The sequence below is a fragment of the Montipora capricornis genome, chromosome 10 (assembly GCF_036669925.1).
Source record: "Montipora capricornis isolate CH-2021 chromosome 10, ASM3666992v2, whole genome shotgun sequence".
In the NCBI taxonomy this organism is placed as follows: domain Eukaryota; kingdom Metazoa; phylum Cnidaria; class Anthozoa; order Scleractinia; family Acroporidae; genus Montipora; species Montipora capricornis.
Genome location: NC_090892.1, coordinates 71,886,310 through 71,893,809, shown reverse-complemented (window position 1 = coordinate 71,893,809; position 7,500 = coordinate 71,886,310). Strand labels below are relative to the sequence as shown.

Here is a 7,500-nt window from a genome sequence, read left to right as displayed (position 1 = left end):
ATGAACCATGTGAGCATTAGCCCTACTGATGGAAATGGGCCACACAAGGACAGAGAGGTTAGGGTTAGTTAAAACTTTGCTGAGGGTAACTGAGTACTGAGTGGCACCAGCTTTTGATGAGTGGATTAAAGGAATAGGTGGCAGAAGTAAAATCCTTGTAGGAGTCAGGAGGGGAAAAGGCTGGAGTCATCAGACATGGCAAAGTGAAATGGCACAGCAGGATACAGAAGCGAAGCAAGGAGGCACTCAGAATCTCCCCCCCCCCCCCCCCCCACCTCCTCACTAATGAAACCTTAATCTGGGCATTTGTTATGTACAGTAAATTCATGATATCTAACTTTGACTCATTAAATCAGCTCTGAAGGCACTATATAAAATATTAATATTAATCTGTTAGTGGTTTACAGAATGTTCATTTGTGAAAGGGGTGGCTCTAGATGATAATTTATAGAAAAGCTGACAGAGGTCGCAGCAATGATCAAACTGGCATTCTTCTGTAGAATGCCTCCAGATTTAATTAGGATTCTGATTAATTCTCAGTAATCTTCAGTCATGTCCTCACTTTATTTTATGCATGCACATGTTCTGCAACTTGTAAGGATGGTAGGCAGGGTATGTTAAAACACAGGTATTACACATTCCAGCAAGTATCTGCAACTCACCATTCACTATTTTTGACTGATGCATCCAGATTTATAGCTTTATGTAACAGTTCTTGAGAATTTTTGGGTTCTACTCTCCCTCTAACAGTCACTCAGGAACAGTCAATATAGTGTCCATGTTGTGGTTCATATGTTTTCCTGGTTCAGTTTTAAAAAAATAATAATTCAGTTTTCTTTTTCCTTTGTTTCAGATTATTATAATGAATATTAGTTTTAAAAAAAAAATTTGAACTGGTTTGAAAATTTTGAAACCAAGAAAATAATTATTTGAACCACAACATCCGGGCTTGATTATTGTGACCAATACAGCCGCCTTTAAGTTTGGGTCTGGATTTTTTCCCTTTGCGACTAAAATATCTGGAGAAGTTGCAAATTTGCAACTTGTTTTCACCTTCGCTCTTTTGAAACAAAAGGGCTGGCAGTGGCCACTTTGCTGCTACTTTTGCTAAAATAAAATTAATAAAGAAATGACAAAATTATTTCGTTTTTTGTCGTGAGCTTTTTTCTTAATCTTAAGATAGCATAATTGTAGCGAAATTTAGCTGCAGTGTTATGTGCACAACTCCATCCCTTCGATATAATTGCTATTTTCAGCGGTTTCTTTAAATGCAAGTATTGTGGGCTCATATTTTGTTTTGCTACATGTACACCGCTGACAACACAATGCAGCGCAACGATTTTCTGAATGAATATTTCTAAAATTTGCGAAATTGCAACTAACTTTTCGCATCTTGTCGCAAAATTGAGACTGGATTTTTCCTTAATTTCATTAGCCCTGAACATCTATCAGGACCTAGATAAACAACTTAGTAGCTCAATGGGTAGAGCATCCAACTGGTGTTATGAAGGTCAGAGGTTTGAATCCTGCCTAGGAGTCTGACATTTCAGTTGCCCTTTTGCCCATCACCAAGCAACTAGTCTCTAGTTGCCAGTGGTGGATCCAGGGGAGGGGCCCGGGAAGCCCCCCTCCCCCCCCCCCCCCCAAATAAAAAGAAAAAAAAAAAAAAAAAACAAAAAAAAAAGAAAACATTACATAAAAAAAACAAACAAAAAACACCAAAACTGTGAAAGGGCAAAAACAAAATGTTTGAGGGCGGGTCCCCACCTTACCTCCAGGTCTGGATCTGCCACTGGTTGTAGTAGCACATTATTTGTAACCGATAGTATTTACCCATACTGTACAAGTGCTTGCCTTCCTTAGAACCACACAAGGAAACATGGTCTCTAATGTCTACAGATTGTGCCAATCATGTCATCTATTTAATGAGAGTTCATGGAAAAATATGCAAATGTATGTCCTGTCTGGCTTCCATCATCTAAAAATTCCTCCAGTGGTATTATAATAAAGAAACTCACCATGTTTTTTTAACTGTCTTTGTGAAAATTAAAACTGAAAGCTTTGATCTTGGAAAGTCAAGGTTTAGTCAAAACCATTTATTTGCATATTACCAGTTAGATATTTAACATGTACTGTTCCTGTTAATTTCCGTATTCACTTTTCAGGCCGTTCAGTCACCGCTGTAACTCTAATTTCCGCAGACAAAATAGTAGTAATTCAATGTGGATAGTTCCTTTAATATCCAAGGTTCTGTATGCAAATATGTAAAAAATGAGTTTTTTGTAGTAATATGCAGGAGAATTAAACAAGTGTTACACTGTAGGTTTGAAATTGTAAACCCAACCGTTTAATTTGTGACTAGTATGACAAGTTGCCTTGATAACAAAAGCTCTATTTATTGTGCTGCTTCTTCTTACACTTGCTCCAGAATGTCATCTAGATGAGAAATGTAATTAATTGCATATTTCAGTATTTTTATCTTTGGGAGTTTGGTATCACATTGATATCCAGGAATTAACTGTCTCAGGTCCTGATATGCACTATTTAACTGTGCCACTCTTCGCCGTTCATGTTCGTTTGCTAAAAGCCGGTTTAGCTTTGACCTTTGGCGACCCTTCGCAGGGAAACCATCTTTCTCCCCCTTCCACTCTCCTTCCTCGCTGGGCATAACAAAATCAGAACTGTATGTCCGTGGCCGAGATGTTGTCATTCTAGTGTTGTAAGGCTTTGCTATTCCGTCTTTTCTTCTTTTCTTTGATTTTGGGTGTTGTGGTTTCCTTAGTGCTTTAAAGGATAGTTCTTCTTGAACATCCATGGTTTCTGTTTCCATTTCCACATCACTACAAAGTTCATTGTTGTCCTTTGACTCAGTACATTCTTGTGTCATCTTTACTAAAGGAGTAACTTTTGATGAATGTTTCTTTGTCTCCAAATTATTTTTTTTCCCTTATCTTGGCCTCATTTAATTGGTTTGTACACTCATAGGAATACTCAGTACAGGTATTCCTATTGCATGTTTCTTTGGTAATTACTGTATTATCCCCATCAAAGGATGTTATCATTGTCTTTTTATTTACAATTGTGCAAAGGACATTGCCATTATCCCTTTCAGGAGAATTTTCAAAAATTATGGCAGCTTTTTTTGTTGAGTCTTTTATTGCAGCAGTATCCATTCTTTTTTCAGTTTGAGGTGGATATATATGGTCATCCATTATGTGGGATACCTCTCGTGGTTCTCTGTCTTTCCTGTCTTTTCTGTCTTTTCTTGTAGGTAATAATGTACAAGAGAGTTGACAATTTTTCGACAAGCAAGCTCCCTGATAGCTGACATCAGAGTTCATTTTATTACACCATGGAAAAATGTTTAGTTGAGTGATCCTTGGTGGGAAATTTGGCTTGGGGTGATTGCTGCAGAAACAGGTAGCATGCTGATCAAATGTTTTTTTGAAGCACTCACAACAGTGAGGATCCAAGCAGGGATTTTCGGCTGCCATGTTGACACAGTTTTCGGAGGAGTGAGACAATCTTGCTGCTCTGTATTGAAGTTTTGAAAAACTGGAATTATACCATTCAGACTGAGTCCGGTCAAGTGAGTTGAATCGTAAAACTGCAGGATGAAATTGTCTGTGTGGCTGCATGCATGTCTGACAGTGGGCTTCTGGCTGCAAAGGATCTTGGTTGATTTTGATTGCTTTTCTGTTGTTGTTATCCAACAGATCTAAAAATACAGTCAAATGTAGTTTTTAAAATTAGGTTTTTGTTCAACAATCGTCATGAAAGGTTTATACTTCAGCAGAGGTTCAAGCGGCCTATCGTTCTCTCGTTCTTTAAGTAATGGGAGTGTTGTTGTCACAGCTCATTTCCATTGTCAAGACAAAGGTTTTACAATGAACTAATAATTAAATTTCCTTTTTAGTGATGGGACATTTCAAGTCAATTTGAAGAAGAATAGGCGTGCAAAGTTCTTAGACACTCCATTAGCGCTTATCCAGGTAAGCCATAGTCGAAACTTTAAAATTCGCTATGGAAGTTGGATCTCTGGCAAAAGACATGCCGTCGTTTAGGGATGGGGGCACAAATAAAGAACTCTCTTTCCTTTGTTATGAAATTCCATGATTCCAGAGGCTGGGATGAAGCCAATGTTGCCCGGGGTTCGATTCCCAGAATTGGCACCGCATGTGAGTTCAGTTTGTTGGTTCTTTACTCTGCGTTGAGAGGTTTTTCTCCGGGTACTGCTCCGGTTTTCCCCTCTCCTAAAAAAATCAACCTACGATTTGATATCGTTGTTTGATTCGATTTCTGTACAGTGTCACCAATTAGTGCTTCAGCGCTAAATACAGTTGACACTTCATAAAGATCATTCATTCATTCGTTCATTCATTCCGGAATACAAAGTTACAGAAGTGGCTTCTGATCTTTTTGAAGAAGAGCGGTGCTAACTTTAGTTCACTGGTAGAATGACGCTTTTTACTCCCATCTTGCCGCTTTCTTTGAGTATGATGAATGTCATGCTTTCAAGATAGGAGAAGTGTAACTTTACGCCGCGTTTTATAATTAAAAGTCTCAAGTTTAATAATAATGATAATAATAATAATGATAATGATAATGAATATGATAATGATAATGATAATGATATAATAATAATAATAATAATAATAATAATAATAAAGGTCTTTATTACACTCCCATTACTTAAAGAATAATAAAGGTCTTTATTAAAACACTCTAAACAACAAACGTGTGTAGTTACAATGATATAAATTAAGTCATGCAGACAACTAATTAAGATATCGGGACCTAAGCGATTTGTTAAGATCACCGATCGTTTCATATGTACCTCCGCAAATGTAATTTATTGCATAACCTGTATTTTATGCAATAAATTATACATTGGCGAGAAAGGTAGACGACTAGGTGACCGATTCCGCGAACACCTTAGCGATGTAGAGAAGAATGACAAGGATGCATCCAAGCCAGTCGCTCGCCATTTTGATCTCCCTAACCACTCCAAAAAACATATGCCTATCTGCGGCCTTTCCCTACATCTAGGTACGACGGAAAGCCGCAAGAATCTGAAACAAAAATTTATCTTACAATCGGCACCCTTAATCCTCACGGTATTAACGAACGCTTTTCATTTAACTAATATATTCCTATTATTCACGTTGCCATTTTACCACCAATAGCGTAGCTCCTACTCTGCTATAAAAACTACACGTAACCCACAATTCCTCGATTCGCTCTGACGAAGGGCTAACGCTCGAAACGTCAGCTCTTAGAATCTCTGTACGGTTGGCAATTTACATTATCAACTCCGTTGATAAAACCAAATTTTTGTATAATTAATTACTTAACTAACTACACTGTAGAGAACAAGCATTGAAACGCTCAGTTCTAACAAACGTAATGATACAGTTGTGACGCCTCTTACGTAACGTAACCATAGTTCGTTCTGGTGGCAGGAGGTCATCTAAAGCTGTGAAATTGTCGCGCCGCTATTTTTTGTATAGGGTCAAACTATCTTATTCTTAATTCTCTTCGTGCGTGTCTGCACATAAGGCCGTGGTCAAACTATATATCATATTAAAGCTAATAGATTGAATTACTCGGATAAAGTTTTTTTTTGGTATTTAATATTGCCTTTTAGTTTTAAGGCCTCGAACTCAGAACGACCGAGTCTGCTGCAAAAGCTCTTTCCCCTTCGCTTTATAGCCTGTTCCAGGGAAAGAGAAAAAAAATGCGTGCGAAAAATGAGTGGGGGCTTGGGTCGCTTGCCTGCGAGATGGCGCGGAATATCGCCTGCAGGGCTCGAGACTAACTTTTTAGCTCACTAGCCCAGTGGCTAGTATTAGGTCTGATTTCACGAGCCAAATCCAAATTTGCACTAGCCAGTCTCGTCATGTGCAGTTTCATTCATTTGTAAAAACTATCACGAAAAAATTACCGCATTTGCAAGCACAACTCGCGCTTTTAGTAAATTTTCTCATATTCTCATATCCCATCCTCGCAACAGTGGCGCAAATGTGCTGAAGTGTACGGCTTTTCGTATTTTTCTCACGAAGGCAAAGTTTCGTGGCCTTGAGCGCAATTCTCACAGAACCATTGCCAAAACTTGCAACTCACCATGCAATGCACCGGGGTATGGAAAAACGAAGAATAGAGTTTTAAATTAAGAAATAGGCCGTACATAAAACTAAACTGCTCGTTTGGAAGTCTGTGGAAAGGATTTTCCTTTGATTAGAGCTATTTTGCGATTGAAATTTTAACCTGAAAGCGCCATTCTACGGATGAAGCACAAAAGCAGCGGAATGCGGGAAAATAATAATTATATTAAATTCTATATAAAGGAAGTTCGGAAGGACAGACTTGCCCTCATAAGATTTTATTTTTAATAGTTTCAAACAGCAATCTGTGCGTTTAATGCTTGAATATTTTTCGGAGTCAATTAATATTCGGCGGCCACAGTGCTTGCGAGCAAATTTTCTCTCTTTTTATGTGAGTTTCACCATTCCTAGTAAACGAGATAAGTCGCTCGATATTGTCTCTTTCTTTTTTAAGTTGAAATAAATTACATTTGGATTCAATTTCTAAACAAATTCGTGACCTCTTTCCATATACAGGTAACAAGGTCGCAAACAGTCCCAAACAGTTTGCGTTGGCTCGATCGCAAACACTGTCACTTTTTGCGTTTTTTTTTTTTTTGCGATCCTCTTTTCCATATGCGTGATTGCTTTACGTAACTTGATCTCGTGATATCGTAAGAAAAGGGCGCAGAAATTAAAGCAGAATTAGTTTTTGCTTCGTGTTCAACTTTTTAAGTTGGAGTTGTCGCGAAGAAGAAGGCAGAGAGGAAGGGTAAAGAGACGTCACCGATTCTGGGTCCGATACATTTTCAAGGAGCAGCAACGGCTGCAGCATAGCCAGTATCAAATTGTAGGAACTGGCCCTTTGTGATCAAGAACTTTACTATAGGTATATTTGGCAGGATATTCCCCTACGATATTCATTAAATTCACACTGTTTTGAGGATTATCGTCATTGCCACAATCGTACTCGGACGACATTTTCATATACTTGCCTCTAATTCGTCAAAACGTATCACGTGCACAAAAATATCGTCGGTTGATCGCAAGCAATCTGAAACAGTTTACGATTGTGTTTCCATATCGTTGTTTCCTCGCTTTTGCATTGCTACTCGTCGCCAACAAGACGTAACAATAGAACAATTTCTATCTCTTGCGTCTTGTTTGCGATCATCGGCGATTATCGGCGATGAACGTAAAAGGTGTTTCCATTTACGCAAACTGTTTGTGATCAAGCTCTCGGAAGGTGCTTGCGATTGTTTGCGACGGAGTTACGCGCATATGGAAACAGCAGCCAAGAAGTTCCGCATGATTTCACTCGTGATTAATCGTTCGCAACGAGGCGTGGGGAAACTTTAATCCGCGTTGATTTCCTCTTCAGTTTTTTTTTTCAACTTATCGTTTTTTAAGGCAGTAA

The 7,500-nt window shown here is 38.4% G+C and overlaps 1 long non-coding RNA gene across 1 annotated transcript in view; it reads left to right on the top strand.

Moving 5' to 3' along the window:
- Nucleotides 1-7,500, top strand: part of LOC138022031 (uncharacterized) — a 19,522-nt gene that overhangs the window by 437 nt on the left and 11,585 nt on the right. The gene's annotated exons all lie outside the window — the stretch shown is intronic.